The sequence below is a fragment of the Triticum aestivum genome, chromosome 3B (assembly GCF_018294505.1).
Source record: "Triticum aestivum cultivar Chinese Spring chromosome 3B, IWGSC CS RefSeq v2.1, whole genome shotgun sequence".
Taxonomy (NCBI): Eukaryota; Viridiplantae; Streptophyta; class Magnoliopsida; order Poales; family Poaceae; genus Triticum; species Triticum aestivum.
This window is the reverse complement of record NC_057801.1, coordinates 766,883,583-766,903,767: the sequence shown is the minus strand read 5'-3', so window position 1 is coordinate 766,903,767 and position 20,185 is coordinate 766,883,583. Positions and strand designations below refer to the sequence as shown.

Below are 20,185 nucleotides of genomic sequence, written 5' to 3'. Positions count from 1 at the left end.
CTTCTTCGAGCTAGGCGAGGGAGGTGGAGGAGCGAGTTGCCTGGCTCATATCCGGCGGGCTCAGTGGGCCACCTAGCTGAATTTTATGCTGGAGAACTGCTATTCCTACTCACTGGATGGCATGGATAGTGTAGAGAAAATGGTGTAACTAGGAGATGGGGAGCGGAGTTGTGGTGCGATTCTTGCTCGGCGTCTGACCTCATTTAAATAGCACGCTGATGGGAAGATCTTGCCCAACGTTGTGTTTAATGCCGACCCGCTTGTAAACAGACGTGTGGCTGGAGCAGGTTTCTCGACACACAGACGAAGACGTTTGAATGCGGTGCAGAGGCGTGTTCAGTCGGGCACCCAGCAGGAGGCGACCTTGGCCGGCATGCTGCTTCAATGACGGATCCATTGAGAGATGGTGTCCGCTCTGGGACGGCCTAAATGTGGAGCGGCCGCTCTACAGCGGCATGAATTGCAGGCACTGACGCCGGGCGGAAACGCGCGCGATCACGGGAGGAGGATTTTGGGTGGAACAGGTTGGTCAGAAGAGGACGTGGCTGCTGCCTGGACGCCCACAAAGCCCCCGCAATTTGTCTTTGGTTTGTGGGAGAAAATGCGTCTGGACCGTCTTGCGGACCGATACAGGCCCGCATTGGTCGGCACAACATATCCGGACCGTGCGGTCCAGACGCTTGCAAGCGGTTTGAGGGTATGCCCTAAGAGAGCAAAGGTATCTAATTCGATAATGGTTCTTCATGAGAGATTTTTTGAATAGCATAGGTTTTGGTGAGTTGGCTAAGCACAAACACATTTGTAATTATGTAAGGGACCATGCGTTGGATTAGAGACGTGATCTAGTCCATTCTTCATGCGGGTATGATTATGTATGGATTGTCTTAGCCCGTTCGGGAGATCAGGTGAAATTTTGCTTGACATCCACTCGAGATCCTTGAAAATTTTGTCCACCTCGAAGGGTGAATATTACATTAAATTTCACCTTCGAAACAAGTCTGATAACTTCCTATGAAGCATGATGGCCATGTATGGCGCCCTCAAGATGAGTTTTAAGTCTGCTTTTCATAAGGAACTTGTTAATAGCTTCCGGGACAACCCTCATCCCATGCTAATTGACGGGATTTCAACATCGTTCAATATCAGCAGAAAAAAGCCAATGACTAGTTGACACTAGGTGGCTTTTACTCTTCAATGTTGTTTTGGCAGCTTGGATTTGTAAGAGCTCACTATGTCTAGGCGTCAATACAGATGGACCAATAACCGGTCGTTTGCCAGTTATGAAAAACTTAACCAGGTGCTAGTAACCATTGACTAGGAACATAAATTTTACCTTGCTCTGATATGGGCGCTGGAAAGAATTGAGGGCTTATCCAATTGTGCTCCATTGCTAACCGAGTTTCGCCAAACACTAAAGGAAAAACATACTGCGCCAGGTGTGCAAACCATCCGGCGAAGGCTGAATTCACCTCGGCGAACTGTACGCCGTGTGTTACACTCGGCATCACGCACTTGGCTTACAGTACAACGGCATATGGGCATAAGCCGAGTGTCTTTTGTCGGGGGCTCAGCGTACAGATATGCAGACACGAAAATGACGGCTCACAGCAGCAGAGAAGGTACAAGAAGTTTTCGTTCATTGTTTCAGGCTAAAAAGAAATGAGTGCTTTAACGGTAGAAAGCTAAAGCTCAGGCCCGCAAACTAAAGCTTTTTTTCATTGCTTCACGGCACCAAATTCACTGGCAAAAACCCAGGACTTCAAATGTTCCATCAAAGTTAGCTGAGGATTAAACTTACCTGGACTCCAGGCACGTGCAGATCACTTCTACCAAGCTAAAAACTGCATCTGATGGCTTGATGCATACCACTTCTTGAAATGAAGAACTTATAGGTCTTGAATATCCTGTTGTGCCTGATCCAGTTGTGTTTATACCAGCTGTTTGATGGCTCATCAGTCACCACCCGCCGATCTAGCCCTGCAGAATGATCGTAACACAATGTGTCAGTCGATGGTCGGCTGTTAAGAACTTAAAGATGTGATTTGCAGCTCATTGTTGCTGCTAAGAGCTTAAGATTCTGGACGTGATTTGGATATGATAAAAATCTGACACAATATTGAGTTTTTGTTTCTAAAGTAGGGTTTGTAGATTCAATTGTTCCACATATTTTCTCCAGGCTGGTGGTTTACTTTCGTGCATACAGTGTACTGTTCTGAAGTTATTATGTGTTGGTCAGATTAAAGCATGAATAACTGATAAAAAAACTGGAGACTGGAGTCAAAAAATAGTAATCAAGAATGCAACAGCAGCCAAGCCAGAGAACATGAGCTGGAACCTTTGGAACCTAGACACCCAGAAATCTCAAAAAGGAACAAGTTACAAAAGAAAGTAGTACGCGGGGGGGGGGGGGGGGGGGGGGTAGATGAAACATTTCTTCCCTAGAAAACAAGACATTGCAGAAATAATAAAGCCCATAGAGAACAACGAGGCAATGTATATTATTCAATTGCAGGAGGAAAAATTCAGAAATGGCAAAAATGTAGTCAAAGATTCAACAGCAAAAATTAAGCACCAGATTGCATTGCTAAGAACAAGTGCATTGCTAAACATTAAGTACAAGATTGCATTGCTAATCATTAAGCAAAAAATAAGCACCAGATTGCATTTCAACAACCAAAATTTCAAAAGCAAAGGAAGAACAAGTGCAAACACAGACAGAAGATGGCATCAAAGACGATAGATGTAGCATTAGATTGATACGACGTGCTAAATTAAGAAAGCTTAAAGTAGTTTCACTACGTGTTTCTTGCCCGGAAGGCGGAACAAGTCAGGAATACTAGTATCGCCAGTCATTGAAATCACTATCCCAAAAGACAGAACTAGATCTGTCGGCGCCTTATGAGCTTTGTTTTGAGGCCAATTCAGACTTCAGAATCGCCGAGGTTGATGGTGTAGCTAGAGAGAAGCTGGATGATGGTGAAAGGACGGGCACCGACAGGGACAAACCGCTTGTTCTCCTTGACGAAATCGATGGCGTCAAACACCCTCTCGTCTTTCCCATCATTAATGTTGTGCTTCCAGATGAAAGCAGATTTACCAACGTCTAGAGTGTAGTCGACGCAGTCTGACTCGACGGATGGGAACTTGGCGGCATCAAAGACCAGGCACTATAAGAAATATGTCAACTAGTGACCTTTTGTCAGTGACCCTTGAAGAATTGGTCATAGATCTATGACCATTTGAGACCAATTGGTCAAAAGCTGTTCGGGGGGCTCCAAACCCTAAACCATTGCGACTATTTTGGTCAAAAAGGTCGTAATTTCCTTACACCAAATGGTCACAAAGCAAACAGGGCTGGCCGCTGCCTTATTTCTAGTTGTTAACGACCAAAATAGATGGTCATAGCCTTGTAGATTGTGGTTGGTTGTGATGACTAGGCGCCACCTCATCAGTTTTGCCTATGTGTCATGTCCATGTGGCAGTTTTTGCCCTAGGTTGTGAAGCAACCTATATTTCTGTCTTTCCAAAAATTCCCAAAAAGTCTCATAAATTGTTTGGATCATATCTTCATCAAATATGTCAAAAATCTTCCTTGCCTAGTTCACAAAATAACTCAACAATATTCATTTTCCTATTCAGTTCAGAGCAGCACTTTGTGAAGGAAGTACCACTTTGGCATGTCCAAATGGTATCCATTTTCTACAGTGCTTTCCTATGCCCAAATAACCATCCTCCACCAAATGCCAGCTCAATCCATTCATTATTTTGAGCCCAGCTTCAACATTCGTATTTATGTCCAGTGTGGTAGTTTGTAAAGCAAGTACCACCTAGGCTCCTCCTTTTGAGGTGAAAATTTGTGAAGACGGTCTTCTTAATAACTGATCATCCTCAGCCAAAACTCACGCCCATTAGCCATGTGCATTTCCTGTACCGCAAATCAAACACTTGGCTGCTTATTCATGTTTGAGCATCGATCGGTCTCCTCGTGAGAATCTTATGTTGTGATTTTCTTCCTAGCACCTACCTGGGGAGTGCCCAACCCACTAGACATGCCTAGGCTGCCCAGAACACATGGCAACGCCACGGTCACGCGGTGACCACGCGGTGGGCATGCGAGCTTACGCGCTCTAGAGTTGGGGCCCTCGGCCACCGTCCAAACCTCGATGTCTCGCCATCAAACCATGTATTTCTGATTAAATAGATACTTATTTACCTAGAAATGCTTTTTGGAAAAAATAAAGAGCAAACTATGAGGCAGCTGCGGTTCAAATTTGACCCGCTTCCAACTGAATCGACGGGAATTTGTCTTTTTCACCAGAGGTGGATCAAAAAATTTGACACCCAACCATTTTTTCAATTGTGCATTATATATGGCCTAGTATTTTATAAAATTGATTAGGTCTAATTTTGCAACAATTATTTGGTAGTTCCTTCACAAAAAAACCTCCTTTTGGGCACTCGGAAAATGAAAAATGAATTTTCCGTGCAAAGAAAATGAAAACTTCCATAGGCAACATTGTTTGGAATTCCAAGATTCACCTTCGTGCATAATATGAGATCATTTGAACAAACTATGCCATGAATGTGGCCATAAGATTGATCATTTGGCTTGAAAGCCATGAATCTTCACGCATGATAGCTCATTTATGAGAACACTTTTTTTAAAATAATTACCGTATTACAAGTTTATTATTTTTCCTGGAAACTTGGTCACATATAATGACACGATGCGAAGGTTTTCCAATTTTTTGATTTTTATTAAAAAAATTATGCCCGTTTCAAAATGCGGTCAAAACGGCGGGCTTGACCGTTCCTAGCTAGTGGTTGAATCTTTGATTTTTTTTGGTGTTTATATGATTAAATAGATACTTATGTACCTATAAATGATTTTTGGAAAAAATAAAGAGCAAACTATGAGGCATCTACAGTTCAAATTTGACCCGTTTCCACCTGAATCGACGGCAATTTGTCTTTTTCACCAGAGGTAGATCAAAACTTTTTACACCCAACCATTTGGTCAATTATGCATTAAATATGGCCTAGTATTTTAGAAAAATGATTTGGAACAATTTTGCAATAATTATTTGGTAGGTTCTTCACAAAAAAACATCATTTGGGGCACTCAAAAAATGGAAAATGGCTCTTTTGTGCAATGAAAGTGAAAACTCCCTTAGGAAACATTATTTGGACTTCCAATATGCACCCTTGTGCACAATATGAGATCATTTGAACAAACTATGCCATGAATGTGGCCATAAGATTGATCATTTGGCTTGAAAGCCATGAATCTTCACGCATGATATCTCATTTCTGAGAACACTTTTTTAAAATAATTACCGTATTACAAGTTTATTATTTTTCGTGGAAACTTGGTCACATATAATGACACAATGCGAAAGTTTTCCAATTTTTTGATTTTTTTTGAATTTTTTATGTCCGTTTCAAAATGCAGTCAAAACGGCGGGCTTGACCGTTCCTAGCTAGTGGCGAATCTTGGAATTTTTTTGGTTTTTCTATGATTAAATAGATACTTATGTACCTAGAATTGATTTTTTGGAAAAAATAAAGAGCAAACTATGAGGCAGCTACAGTTCAAATTTGACCCGTTTCCAACTGAATCGACGGCAATTTGTCTTTTTCACGAGAGGTAGATCAAAACTTTTTACACCCAACCATTTGGTCAATTATGCATTAAATATGGCCTAGTATTTTAGAAAAATGATTTGGTGCAATTTTGCAATAATTATTTGGTAGATTCTTCACAAAAAAACATCATTTGGGGCACTCAAAAAATGGAAAATGACTCTTTTGTGCAATGAAAGTGAAAACCCCCTTAGGAAACATTGTTTGGAATTCCAATATGCACCCTTGTGCACAATATGAGATCATTTGAACAAACTATGCCATGAATGTGGCCATAAGATTGATCATTTGGCTTGAAAGCCATGAATCTTCACGCATGATATCTCATTTCTGAGAACACTTTTTTAAAATAATTTCCGTATTAGAAGTTTATTATTTTTCCTGGAAACTTGGTCATATATAATGACACAATGCGAAGGTTTTCCAATTTTTTGATTTTTTTTGAATTTTTTATGCCCGTTTCAAAATGCAGTAAAAACGGTGGGAATGACCGTTCCTATCTAGTGGTTGAATCTTGATTTTTTTTTGGTGTTTCTCTGATTAAATAGATACTTATGTACCTATAAATGATTTTTTGAAAAAATAAAGAGCAAACTATGAGGTAGCTGCAGTTCAAATTTGACCCGCTTCCAACTGAATCGGCGGAAATTTGTTTAAATGACCAAAAATAGCTAGTAGGATTGGAAATGCATACAAATTGGTGATCATCCATAAAATGTGGTCTAAATTAATTGAAATTTTTACTGATGCCATTTTGCAAAATAATTTTGGTAGCTGCTTCACGAATCCCCTATTTTTAGCACTAAAAGATAATTTTAATAAATGCCTCAAGTTTTGAACCAATCAGGAAGCAGCCCACGGATCACCCCCACTGCAATCGATCTGAGCCGTCCAGAATCTCCTTCAGTCCCTCGATCCAGCGTCCCTCTCCCACCAACCCTCCCACCCCTCTGGAACTTTCCCCTCTCTCGCTCATCTGGCTCTCTCTACCCTGCACTGGCAGCGAACCTTAGCGCTCTCCCCTCCCCTCGCCGCCACCCCCACCCACCCGTCCCCCACCGCCACCCACCCGTCCCCTCACCGCCACCCACTTCCGCCACCCACCAGTCCCCTTGCCACCACCCACCTCCGCCACACCTCCCCTCCCCACCTCAGATCCTCTCCCCTCTCCCCTCTCCCCACTCCCAGATCCAACTTCCCACCGCCAACTCCGGCGGCCAATCCCGGTGACCTAAGGCGGGATTCTACGGTGCCCAGCACACCTACACCCGTCATAGGCCATGGAGGCGGTGGCCCTCTCCGCCGGCGACGTGCCGACCATGAATGCGGTCCTCGCCAACTCGCTCAGCACCGACGAGGCGACGCGGCACCCCGCGGAGTAGGCCCTCTCCTCTGTTACCGTCCCGTTCTTCTCCTTTCCTCTGTCTCTCTCTCCCTCATGCATCTTCCCTCTCTCTCAGGTACATCTACAAAAGCCCCGCCATGGATGGCCTCTTCAGGAGCTCCTGTTGCCGCTGCAGTTCGTCCGTGTCGCCGCCCCGGACCACCCCTGCGCCTCTGCCTCCCCACCACCACGCACCCGCTCGTCCTCTGCTTCGGGCGACGGGACATGCGCCGCCCCTCGTTGACCTCCAGCGAGCTCCAAGTCCCACGATCCACGACAGCCAGCCCCGCCCCTCCAAGTCCCACGATCCACGACATCCAGCCAGCTACGTTCCACTCGTCGTCGACCTGCCCCACAACTAGTAGGGCCTCATCGTCGTCGTCATGGCCAGGTCGCCTGGTGAGAGGCCCTCAACTTCCTAATCTTTTCCTTTGGTAAGAAACTCATACTTGCACTCGTCTGGAACTTTTCCGGATATTTGCACTAGTCTGAAAAACAGTTTACTGAAACTGGTGTTGTCTGAAACTTTTGATAATCTGTTTCAGTTAGGATCTATGACTTGGACACAGTCTGAACTGCTGTAGTAGGATTATAGATATCAGTAAAAGTTGTTGAATCGAATCAGTAGGTGCTCAACAGGAACGCATTATGCATGTTGGATTTGTGGACCGATGCTAGTGGAAATCCCAAATTAGTATCAGTTCAGTCTGAACCCAAGTCATTTTCGTAAGTACAAAATCCGCACTGAACCTGGGTATTTAGGGGCCGGTCGTTAGATATTTGGTTGGGGAATCAACCTGCTGTGCTAGGCCATGCTGCACACCGACAGTGATGTTGTTGGTTCTCTGTATGCCCCTTTTCTGGCATGCCACGAGGTCGAGGCCCCTGGTATTTCTTTTTTTGCCATGCACGCGCCGGCATGTCTGCCTGCCTGCCTGCCCATGCCGCGCCACGCCATTGCTGCAGCACCACTGCTCTGTTCTACCAGTGTTAATAATAAGTGTGTGTGTGTGTGTGAGTGTATCCCGCTGAACCTGACAGCAGCCACCATTGTCAGTGCAAGTGATTTTGTGTGCTACTTACTCATTTGTCCCATGAGTTTTCATCGCTCTGTGTAGGGTTTGATACATGCATTGCATTACTTGGACACTTGTGTCACTAGCGTTCGAGTAAGTTTGGAGTTTACAGTATTCATATTGTGTGATGATGAGTTTGTGTCACTCTGCATGCATGTCGAGTTCTGCAGAAGCATTTCTTTGCTACTCTGCTTCTGTTCCTCGCTGTTGTTGCTGGTAATCACTCTGGCAATACAAGCCTTTTTGGTGATACATCGTCAACAAATAGAAAGTGCCAAGCATAGTAGCATACCTAGATTGTGTGAACTCCTTCATAACAGCAGCAGTCTCTCGAACAAGCTGGGTCACCGAGATGGTTTCCTGCATTTGGAAATGAATAATAATCAGGAAATATATATTTGCTAGGATGAAATTGTAGTCCCAATCTCTGATTCACTGCAAATTGCAGTCCTAGTCTCTGCAATTGTTGATAAATGGATGAAATTCTAGTGTATCAGTACAATCATCTCTTAAGGTTCCTAACATTTTGGTTCAGAGCACGCCCGACATCTGATGTTCAGACCATAAATTGACTACTGTGTAACATTATGGTCGATGCCTTTTCTTTTTTTAATCATCCTTGGTTCCATTATATCAGAATGAAACCAGAATAGTACAAAGTGCAGCTAAATTAGTTACTATGAAGCATTATCGAATGTTGTTCTTCCCTGCTCTTACCGGCGTCCTTTTAATTCTGTATGTGTTTTATTCTCTGTAGTTGATTCTCATGTGTGGTCATACCAACAACACATGCTTAAGACATCAGTGGCTGGACTGCAGATGTTTGAATCAGGAAAATAATTGTGGGGAAATGGTCCATTTATCCTTTATTGCTTTGTCTTTTCTATTCTAGAATTAGTGTACTTTACTTATATGTTTATATGTTGAATGACAGAAGCTCAAGGTGAAGAAGGCCATCGAGAAGGGCAACGCCGATGGCGCCCAGATATATGCCGAGAACGCCATCCGCAAGTGCACCTCCACCTCGCCCTATACGCCCATGAGTGATATATACTACTTGCCTGCTGCTGTATCATATTGCTTACTTTTTTACATCAGATCAACTATGAAGAGAATTGGTGGTGGTTAGGGTGTTCTGGTGCTTATGTAATATTCTTTCAGGCCTTTCGAGATAGAGTTCTTTAGCTGACAAGTTTAGCAAATGCTGTAGTGCTTATGGTTTAGTTTTACACTTGCGTAAAAATGAATGGCTGCTACTGTTTCTAGTTTTAGGTTGGGATGAGATGCATGTTTGCATGATTGTGCTTCTGTCACTACAATCTATACTACTGCTATTGTCATATCCTGGTTGTTTTGTTGCTATCAATATCTGTCCCATGTTTTGTTTCCTTGCATGCGTACTACTACAATCTATACTACTATTGTGCTAGATGTTCACATGTTAATTTTTGTTGACTAAAATCTCTTACGCCGTTGACTTCGCTTGACCCAGAACAGCAGCATCCTTGATGCGACTAACCTTCACCTCGTTCTTTTCCTCGCAGACTCGAAGGAGGCCATTTGCAAGGCACCAAGGTGCATGGTGCTCGCAAGCGACGAACGAAGGCTATTCGACATCGGCTACACAAACCACCATTGTGAGCTCCTGTTGGGGAACGTAGTAATTTCAAAAAAATTCCTACGCACACGCAAGATCATGTGATGCATAGCAACGAGGGGGAGAGTATTGTCTACGTACCCAACGCAGACCGACTGCGGAAGCGATGACACGACGTAGAGGAAGTAGTCGTACGTCTTCACGATCCAATCGATCAAGCACCGAAACTACGGCACCTTCGAGTTCGAGCACACGTTCAGCTCGATGACGATCCCCGGACTCCGATCCAGCAAAGTGTCGGGGAAGAGTTCTGTCAGCACGACGGCGTGGTGACGATCTTGATGTACTACAGCAGCAGGGCTTCGCCTAAACTCCGCTACAGTATTATCGAGGAATATGGTGGCAGGGGGCACCGCACACGGCTAAGGAATAGATCACGTGGATCAACTTGTGTATTTAGAGGTGTCCCCTGCCTCCGTATATAAAGGAGGAGAGGAGGGGAGGCTGGCCGGCCAAGGGGGGAGGCGCAGGAGAGTCCTACTCCCTCTGGGAGTAGGATTCCCCCTCCAATCCTAGTCCAACTAGGATTCCTCGGAGGGGAAAAGAGGAGGAGGGGGCCGGCCACCTCTTCTAGTCCTAATAGGACTAGGGGAAGGGGGGGGGGGGGGCGCAGCCCATCTAGGGCAGCCTCTTCTCTTTTCCACTAAGGCCCACTATGGCCCATATAGCTCCCGGGGGGTTCCGGTAACCCTCTCGGTATTCCGGTAAAATCCCGATTTCACCCGGAACACTTCCGATATCCAAATATAGGCTTCCAATATATCAATCTTTACGTCTCGACCATTTCGAGACTCCTCGTCATGTCCGTGATCACATCCGGGACTCCGAACAACCTTCAGTACATCAAAATGCATAAACTCATAATATAACTGTCATCGTAACCTTAAGCGTGCGGACCCTACGGGTTCGAGAACAATGTAGACATGACCAAGACACGTCTCCAGTCAATAACCAATAGCGGGACCTGGATGCCCATATTGGCTCCTACATATTCTACGAAGATCTTTATCGGTCAGACCGCATAACAACATACGTTGTTCCCTTTGTCATCGGTATGTTACTTGCCCGAGATTCGATCGTCGGTATCCAATACCTAGTTCAATCTCGTTACTGGCAAGTCTCTTTACTCGTTCCGTAATACATCATCTCACAACTAACATATTAGTTGTAATGCTTGCAAGGCTTATGTGATGTGCATTACCGAGAGGGCCCAGAGATACCTCTCCGACAATCGGAGTGACAAATCCTAATCTCGAAATACGCCAACCCAACATCTACCTTTGGAGACACCTGTAATGCTCCTTTATAATCACCCAGTTACGTTGTGACATTTGGTAGCACCCAAAGTGTTCCTCTGGAAAACGGGAGTTGCATAATCTCATAGTCATAGGAACATGTATAAGTCATGAAGAAAGCAATAGCAACATACTAAACGATCGGGTGCTAAGCTAATGGAATGGGTCATGTCAATCAGATCATTCAACTAATGATGTGACCTCGTTAATCAAATAACAACTCATTGTTTATGGTTAGGAAACATAACCATCTTTGATTAACGAGCTAGTCAAGTAGAGGCATACTAGTGACACTCTGTTTGTCTATGTATTCACACATGTATTATGTTTCCGGTTAATACAATTCTAGCATGAATAATAAACATTTATCATGATATAAGGAAATAAATAATAACTTTATTATTGCCTCTAGGGCATATTTCCTTCAGTCTCCCACTTGCACTAGAGTCAATAATCTAGATTATACTGTAATGATTCTAACACCCATGGAGCTTTCGTGTTGATCATGTTTTGCTCGTGGAAGAGGCTTAGTCAATGGGTCTGCAACATTCAGATCCGTATGTATCTTGCAAATCTCTATGTCTCCCACCTGGACTAGATCCCGGATGGAATTGAAGCGTCTCTTGATGTGTTTGGTCCTTTTGTGAAATCTGGATTCCTTTGCCAAGGCAATTGCACCAGTATTGTCACAAAAGATTTTCATTGGATCCGATGCATTAGGTATGACACCTAGATCGGATATGAACTCCTTCATCCAGACTCCTTCGTTCGCTGCTTCCAAAGCAGCTATGTACTCCGCTTCACATGTAGATCCCGCTACGACGCTTTGTTTAGAACTGCACCAACTGATAGCTCCACCGTTTAATGTAAACACGTATCCGGTTTGCGATATAGAATCGTCCGGATCAGTGTCAAAGCTTGCATCAATGTAACCTTTTACAGTGAGCTCTTTGTCACCTCCATATACGAGAAACATATCCTTAGTCCTTTTCAGGTATTTCAGGATGTTCTTGACCGCTGTCCAGTGATCCACTCCTGGATTACTTTGGTACCTCCCTGCTAAACTTATGGCAAGGCACACATCAGGTCTGGTACACAGCATTGCATACATGATAGATCCTATGGCTGATGCATAGGGAACATCTTTCATATTCTCTCTATCTTCTGCAGTGGTCGGGCATTGAGTCTTACTCAACTTCACACCTTGTAACACAGGCAAGAACCCTTTCTTTGCTTGATCCATTTTGAACTTCTTCAAAATTTTGTCAAGGTATGTGCTTTGTGAAAGTCCAATTAAGCGTCTTGATCTATCTCTATAGATCTTAATGCCTAATATGTAAGCAGCTTCACCGAGGTCTTTCATTGAAAAACTTTTATTCAAGTATCCCTTTATGCTATCCAGAAATTCTATATCATTTCCAATCAGCAATATGTCATCCACATATAATATTAGAAATGCTACAGAGCTCCCACTCACTTTCTTGTAAATACAGGCTTCTCCGAAAGTCTGTATAAAACCAAATGCTTTGATCACACTACCAAAGCATTTATTCCAACTCCGAGAGGCTTGCACCAGTCCATAAATAGATCGCTGGAGCTTGCACACTTTGTCAGCTCCCTTTGGATCGACAAAACCTTCCGGTTGCATCATATACAACTCTTCTTCCAGAAATCCATTCAGGAATGCAGTTTTGACATCCATCTACCAAATTTCATAATCATAAAATGCGGCAATCGCTAACATGATTCGGACGGACTTAAGCATCGCTACGGGTGAGAAGGTCTCATCGTAGTCAATCCCTTGAACTTGCCGAAAACCTTTTGCGACAAGTCGAGCTTTGTAGACAGTAACATTACCATCAGCGTCAGTCTTCTTCTTAAAGATCCATTTATTCTCAATTGCTTGCCGATCATCGGGCAAGTCAACCAAAGTCCATACTTTGTTCTCATACATGGATCCCATCTCAGATTTCATGGCTTCAAGCCACTTTGCGGAATCTGGGCTCACCATCGCTTCTTCATAGTTCGTAGGTTCATCATGATCTAGTAGCATGACTTCCAGAACAGGATTACCGTACTATTCTGGTGCGGATCTTACTCTGGTTGATCTACGAGGTTCAGTAGTATCTTGATCTGAAGTTTCATGATCATTATCATTGGCTTCCTCACTAACTGGTGTAGGTGTCACTGAAACAGTTTTCTGTGATGAACTACTTTCCAGTAAGGGTGCAGGTACAGTTACCTCGTCAAGTTCCACTTTCCTCCCACTCACTTCTTTCGAGAGAAACTCTTTCTCTAGAAAGGATCCATTCTTAGCAACGAATGTCTTGCCTTCGGATCTGTGATAGAAGGTGTACCCAACAGTTTCCTTTGGGTATCCTATGAAGACACATTTCTCCGATTTGGGTTCGAGCTTATCAGGTTGAAGTTTTTTCACATAAGCATCGCAGCCCCAAACTTTAAGAAACGACAACTTTGGTTTCTTGCCAAACCACAGTTCATAAGGCGTCGTCTCAACGGATTTTGATGGTGCCCTATTTAACGTGAATGCGGCTGTCTCTAGAGCATAACCCCAAAACGATAGCGGTAAATCAGTAAGAGACATCATAGATCGCACCATATCTAGTAAAGTACGATTACGACGTTCGGACACACCATTACGCTGTGGTGTTCCGGGTGGCGTGAGTTGCGAAACTATTCCATAGTTTTTCAAATGTACACCAAACTCGTAACTCAAATATTCTCCTCCACGATCAGATCGTAGAAACTTTATTTTCTTGTTACGATGATTTTCAACTTCACTCTGAAATTCTTTGAACTTTTCAAATGTTTCAGACTTGTGTTTCATTAAGTAGATATACCCATATCTGCTTAAATCATCTGTGAAGGTGAGAAAATAACGATATCTGCCACGAGCCTCAATATTCATCGGACCACATACATCGGTATGTATGATTTCCAACAAATCTGTTGCTCTCTCCATAGTACCGGAGAACGGTGTTTTAGTCATCTTGCCCATGAGGCACGGTTCGCAAGTACCAAGTGATTCATAATCAAGTGGTTCCAAAAGTCCATCAGTATGGAGTTTCTTCATGCGCTTTACACCGATATGACCTAAACGACAGTGCCACAAATAAGTTGCACTTTCATTATCAACTCTGCATCTTTTGGTTTCAACATTATGAATATGTGTATTACTACTATCGAGATTCAATAAGAATAGACCACTCTGCAAGGGTGCATGACCATAAAAGATATTACTCATATAAATAGAACAACCATTATTCTCTGATTTAAATGAATAACCGTCTTGCATTAAACAAGATCCAGATATAATGTTCATGCTCAACGCTGGCACCAAATAACAATTATTTAGGTCTATTATTAATCCCGAAGGTAGATGTAGAGGTAGCGTGCCGACCGCGATCACATCGACTTTGGAACCGTTTCCCACGCGCATCGTCACCTCGTCCTTTGCCAGTGCCCGCTTATTCCGTAGTCCCTGTTTCGAGTTGCAAATATTAGCAACAGAACCAGTATCAAATACCCAGGTGCTACTGCGAGCTCTAGTAAGGTACACATCAATAACATGTATATCACATATACCTTTGTTCACCTTGCCATCCTTCTTATCCGCCAAATACTTGGGGCAGTTCCGCTTCCAGTGACCAGTCTGCTTGCAGTAGAAGCACTCAGTTTCAGGCTTAGGTCCAGACTTGGGTTTCTTCTCTTGAGCAGCAACTTGCTTGCCGTTCTTCTTGAAGTTCCCCTTCTTCTTCCCTTTGCCCTTTTTCTTGAAACTAGTGGTCTTGTTAACCATCAACACTTGATGCTCCTTCTTGATTTCTACCTCCACAGCTTTTAGCATTGCGAAGAGCTCGGGAATAGTCTTGTTCATCCCTTGCATATTATAGTTCATCACGAAGCTCTTGTAGCTTGGTGACAGTGATTGGAGAATTCTGTCAATGACACAATCATCCGGAAGATTAACTCCCAATTGAATCAAGTGATTATTATACCCAGACATTTTGAGTATATGCTCACTGACAGAACTGTTCTCCTCCATCTTGCAGCTATAGAACTTATTGGAGACTTCATATCTCTCAATCCGGGCATTTGCTTGAAATATTAACTTCAACTCCTGGAACATCTCATATGCTCCATGACGTTCAAAACGTCGTTGAAGTCCCGATTCTAAGCCGTACAGCATGGCACACTGAACTATCGAGTAGTCATCAGCTTTGCTCTGCCAGACGTTCATAACATCTGGTGTTGCTCCAGCAGCAGGCCTGGCACCTAGCGGTGCTTCCAGGACGTAATTCTTCTGAGCAGCAATGAGGATAATCCTCAAGTTACGGACCCAGTCCGTGTAATTGCTACCATCATCTTTCAATTTTGCTTTCTCAAGGAACGCATTAAAATTCAACGGAACAACAGCACGAGCCATCTATCTACAATCAACATAAACAAGCAAGATACTATCAGGTACTAAGTTCATGATAAATTTAAGTTCAATTAATCATATTACTTAAGAACTCCCACTTAGATAGACATCCCTCTAATCCTCTAAGTGATCACGTGATCCAAATCAACTAAACCATGTCCGATCATCACGTGAGATGGAGTAGTTTCATCGGTGAACATCATTATGTTGATCATATCTAGTATATGATTCACGCTCGACCTTTCGGTCTCCGTGTTCCAAGGCCATATCTGCATATGCTAGGCTCGTCAAGTTTAACCTGAGTATTCTGCGTGTGCAAAAACTGGCTTGCACCCGTTGTAGATGGACGTAGAGCTTATCACACCCAATCATCACGTGGTGTCTGGGCACGACGAACTTTGGCAACGGTGCATACTCAGGAAGAACACTTCTTGATAATTTAGTGAGAGATCATCTTATAATGCTACCGTCAATCAAAGCAAGATAAGATGCATAAAAAGATAAACATCACATGCAATCAATATAAGTGATATGATATGGCCATCATCATCTTGTGCTTGTGATCTCCATCTCCGAAGCACCGTCATGATCACCATCGTCACCGGCGCGATACCTTGATCTCCATCGTTGCATCGTTATCGTCTCGCCAATCTTATGCTTCCACGACTATCACTACCGTTTAGTAATAAAGTAAAGCATTACATCGCGATTGCATTGCATACAATAAAACGACAACCATATGGCTCCTGCCAGTTGCCGATAACTCGGTTACAAAACATGATCATCTCATACAATAAAATTCAGCATCTTGCCTTGACCATATCACATCACAACATGCCCTGCAAAAACAAGTTAGACGTCCTCTACTTTGTTGTTGCATGTTTTACGTGGCTGCTACGGGCTTAAGTAAGAACCAATCTCACCTACGCATCAAAAACCACAACGATAGTTTGTCAAATAGACTCCGTTTTAACCTTCGCAAGGACCGGGCGTAGCCACACTTGGTTCAACTAAAGTTGGAGAGACAGTCGCCCGCAAGCCATCTCTGTGCAAAGCACGTCGAGGGAACCGGTCTCGCGTAAGCGTACGCGTAATGTTGATCCGGGTCGTCTCGTCCAACAATGCCGCCGAACCAAAGTATGACATGCTGGTAGGCAGTATGACTTGTATCGTCCACAACTCACTTGTGTTCTACTCGTGCATATAACATCAACATAAATAACCTAGGCTCGGATGCCACTGTTGGGGAACGTAGTAATTTCAAAAAATTTCCTACGCACACGCAAGATCATGTGATGCATAGCAACGAGGGGGAGATTATTGTCTACGTACCCAACGCAGACCGACTGCGGAAGCGATGACACGACGTAGAGGAAGTAGTCGTACGTCTTCACGATCCAACCGATCAAGCACCGAAACTACGGCACCTCCGAGTTCGAGCACACGTTCAGCTCGATGATGATCCCCGGACTCCGATCCAGCAAAGTGTCGGGGAAGAGTTCTGTCAGCACGACGGCGTGGTGACGATCTTGATGTACTACAGCAGCAGGGCTTCGCCTAAACTCCGCTACAATATTATCAAGGAATATGGTGGCAGGGGGCACCGCACACGGCTAAGGAATAGATCACGTGGATCAACTTGTGTATTTAGAGGTGTCCCCTGCCTCCGTATATAAAGGAGGAGAGGAGGGGAGGCTGGCCGGCCAAGGGGGGAGGCGCAGGAGAGTCCTACTCCCTCTGGGAGTAGGATTCCCCCTCCAATCCTAGTCCAACTAGGATTCCTCGGAGGGGAAAAGAGGAGGAGGGGGCCGGCCACCTCTTCTAGTCCTAATAGGACTAGGGGAAGGGGGGGGGGGGGCGCAGCCCATCTAGGGCAGCCTCTTCTCTTTTCCACTAAGGCCCACTATGGCCCATATAGCTCCCGGGGGGTTCCGGTAACCCTCTCGGTATTCCAGTAAAATCCCGACTTCACCCGGAACACTTCCGATATCCAAATATAGGCTTCCAATATATCAATCTTTACGTCTCGACCATTTCGAGACTCCTCGTCATGTCCGTGATCACATCCGGGACTCCGAACAACCTTCGGTACATCAAAATGCATAAACTCATAATATAACTGTCATCGTAACCTTAAGCGTGCGGACCCTATGGGTTCGAGAACAATGTAGACATGACCGAGACACGTCTCCGGTCAATAACCAATAGCGGGACCTGGATGCCCATATTGGCTCCTACATATTCTACGAAGATCTTTATCTGTCAGACCGCATAACAACATACATTGTTCCCTTTGTCATCGGTATGTTACTTGTCCGAGATTCGATCGTCGGTATCCAATACCTAGTTCAATCTTGTTACTGGCAAGTCTCTTTACTCGTTCCGTAATAAGTCATCTCACAACTAACATATTAGTTGTAATGCTTGCAAGGCTTATGTGATGTGCATTACCGAGAGGGCCCAGAGATACCTCTCCGACAATCGGAGTGACAAATCCTAATCTCGAAATACGCCAACCCAACATCTACCTTTGGAGACACCTGTAATGCTCCTTTATAATCACCCAGTTACGTTGTGACGTTTGGTAGCACCCAAAGTGTTTCTCTGGCAAACGGGAGTTGCATAATCTCATAGTCATAGGAACATGTATAAGTCATGAAGAAAGCAATAGCAACATACTAAACGATCGGGTGCTAAGCTAATGGAATGGGTCATGTCAATCAGATCATTCAACTAATGATGTGACCTCGTTAATCAAATAACAACTCATTGTTTATGGTTAGGAAACATAACCATCTTTGATTAACGAGCTAGTCAAGTAGAGGCATACTAGTGACACTCTGTTTGTCTATGTATTCACACATGTATTATGTTTCCGGTTAATACAATTCTAGCATGAATAATAAACATTTATCATGATATAAGGAAATAAATAATAACTTTATTATTGCCTCTAGGGCATATTTCCTTCAGCTCCTACCTTTGCTATGCTACAACCATGCTATGTTTCATGGGTTAGTTAGGATTTTGATGCTTTTTGCGCCGTGGTTGAGTCCTTGCTGACTGTTGTGTCGATGATCAAGTGTTGTTGCCTCATTCGGCTATTTTATTCGCTGCTGGTAATTAGTAGTATTAGAGTGTCGCTGGTTTATTAGGATGTGGTTGAAACCATTGGATGGCCTTCCTGTACATGTTATACAACATTAGTACTTGTCCCATTTTTTGTTTCCTTGCTGGACATGCATGTTATGGTCCCATTTTTTGTTTCGGTGCTGGACATGCATGTTATGGTTCAAGTGTCGATGATTTCTAGTAGATAGTTTGCTAGCTATATACCTGCTGCTGACTGACGCTCTTGTGGTCTCCCGGAATCATATTATACTATATCTAGTGTTCTTGTGGTTCTGTGAAGATGCATCACAAACATCTAGGTCTTTAAAGTTGGCTGAATCTGTTGCTTTATCATATATTTGTCCCGTAAATCTACATTTCTATGAGATCTCTTTCAATATATAATTTTTTGATAGTCCAGGAATAATCTAATAATCTAATGCTGGTAGTCTATGTGTTCACTCTTTTACAGGAGCTCCAGGTCTATGGAATTTGAAGTTCGAAGCTGTATAGCCCTACTCAGCAAAGAGTTGTCTCTATGTTTGACTGTAATAGACTGTAAATAATGTAATATTGTAACAGTAGGCATATTGGGGTTGTAATAGACTATCTACAGATTGTAGTAGATGTAGTGTTACTTGATGAACAATCTGATGAGTGAGAACAATTTAAGATGCACCTTTGTAATATTGTAACAGATTGTAAAAGACTAGTGTATGTTTGAAATAGTGATTATGTATGTTGAAAAGATGTGAAATGGAAACTTGACCAGTGGGAACCACATGTGAATAAAATCTGAGCATTTTTGAAATTTCTGACATGTGGGACCGATGTATGGCATTATGACTAGTGGGACCAGCGCTAAAATATAATGATTGAAAATAGAAAATAAATGATTGTAAGAAGGCCAAGGCCCAAAAATAAAGGCGCTGAAATATTGTGCCTGGCCCATGTAGCCCACAAGAATTGACTTGGAAAAAATCTAGAATTGTTGGGCTTGGCCCATGGAGAAAACCGAATTGGACCGGGCTGAATCTTGTGCCACATCAGCTTGCCATGCTGGATGCCTACATGGACTGGGGAGACTGCTAGTGACCAAAACGCCACAGTAGGAATATTTTGGTCGTAAACGTCCACGACCTTCTCACAGAGAAGGTCGCTATAGTCAGTTTACGACCCTCAGCTTTTGACCTTCTGTTTTTGGTCACAAAAAGGTCGCAAATGAAAAACTATGACCTTTCAGTGACCAATAGTGGAGGTCACAAGATAGCATATTTCTTGTAGTGAGGCACCTTTGATGACCGACAAAGATGGGGTACCTGCCCACGGTCTCCACAGGCGCCAGCGTCTGTTTCTCCGTTGGTTCGATGCCGAGAACCATAACGTGTCACCATGCCTTTGTGATGAAAAAGACTTCTCCACCAAAATCCAGTAGGAAACACCTGACGTCGCCGCGATGTTCAAGAGGGTGAGGGTCGACAGAGAAAAACTTGACGAAATGAACCTTAAGCTGCTCCGACAGATTGAACAATTTCTCCATGATGACATTAGACCGCGCCACCGTTGCCCATCCGC

The 20,185-nt window shown here is 43.6% G+C and overlaps 1 long non-coding RNA gene across 1 annotated transcript; it reads left to right on the top strand.

Moving 5' to 3' along the window:
* The first annotated feature begins 9,671 nt into the window (after positions 1–9,671).
* LOC123066443 (uncharacterized) lies at positions 9,672–19,358 on the top strand. Its single transcript, XR_006431340.1, has 2 exons — positions 9,672–9,740; positions 19,083–19,358. It is a non-coding gene; the product is annotated as an uncharacterized lncRNA (long non-coding RNA).
* The last annotated feature ends 827 nt before the right edge of the window (positions 19,359–20,185 follow it).